Below are 1,048 nucleotides of genomic sequence, written 5' to 3'. Positions count from 1 at the left end.
AAAAAAAAAGAGCACTGACTGCTCTTCCAAAGGTCCCGAGTTCAAATCCCAGCAAGCACATGGTGGCTCACAACCATCCGTAATGAGATCTGAGTACTTACATATAATAAATAAATCTTTAAAAAAAAAAAAAAAAAAAAAGACGTGTCCATTTTATACCTGTAAGGTTACACGTGACAGAATGTATGGATGACAACCATAGGATGCTTGAGACAAGGTGTTTGGAAAGTGTTTAAAACTTGGGCACCTTCATCTTTGGGAAAGCATTTGCAGATCACACTCAGATGCTGGGTTTCAACACAAAACGTAAAACCACACAAACCTGAAGACATTCCATGGTAACTAGAAGTCAGTATTAGAAAATAAACAAACATTGATTTTTCTTAACTATATAAAGTAACAGTAGTATGTCCCTGGCATCTACATATCATGTCACCCTTGGCAAGTCTCTTAATTCCTTGGGAGCAATTTTTTCATCTTTCTAATGAAGCTGAAGTACTTGTGTAAACTACCAAATCCACTGCCAAGACAGAGGAAACATCATCTGTTTCCACATGATAATTCTGTTAACAATGTTCTTCTAAAAAAGCTCACATGAGGGGCTGGAGAGACGGCTCAGCAGTTAAGAGCACTGACTACTGCTCCAGAGGTCCTGAGTTCAATTCCCAGCAACCACAGATGGCTCACAACCATCTGTGATGGGATCTGATGCCCTCTTCTGGTGTGTCTGAAGACAGTGACAGTGTATTCACATATATGAAGTAAATAAATTTGTTTTGTTTTGTTTTGTTTTTCGAGACAGGGTTTCTCTGTGTAGCCCTGGCTGTCCTGGAACTCACGCTGTAGACCAGGCTGGCCTCGAACTCAGAAATCTGCCTGCCTCTGCCTCCCAACTGCTGGGATTAAAGGTGTGCACCACCACCGCCCAGCCCAAAATAGATTGATTGATTGATTGATTTTATACATATGAGTACACCACCATTGCTCTCTTCAGACACACCAGAAGAGGGCATCAGATCCCATTACAGATGGTTGTGAGCCACCATGT

General features: G+C 41.3%; 1 protein-coding gene across 3 annotated transcripts in view; it reads right to left on the bottom strand.

Moving 5' to 3' along the window:
- LOC110327895 (zinc finger protein 883-like) overlaps positions 1 to 1,048 on the bottom strand; it is a 25,018-nt gene that overhangs the window by 20,027 nt on the left and 3,943 nt on the right. The gene's annotated exons all lie outside the window — the stretch shown is intronic.

Source organism: Mus pahari, chromosome 10 (genome assembly GCF_900095145.1).
Source record: "Mus pahari chromosome 10, PAHARI_EIJ_v1.1, whole genome shotgun sequence".
NCBI classification, from domain to species: Eukaryota; Metazoa; Chordata; class Mammalia; order Rodentia; family Muridae; genus Mus; species Mus pahari.
This window is presented reverse-complemented; position numbering and strand designations above follow the sequence as displayed.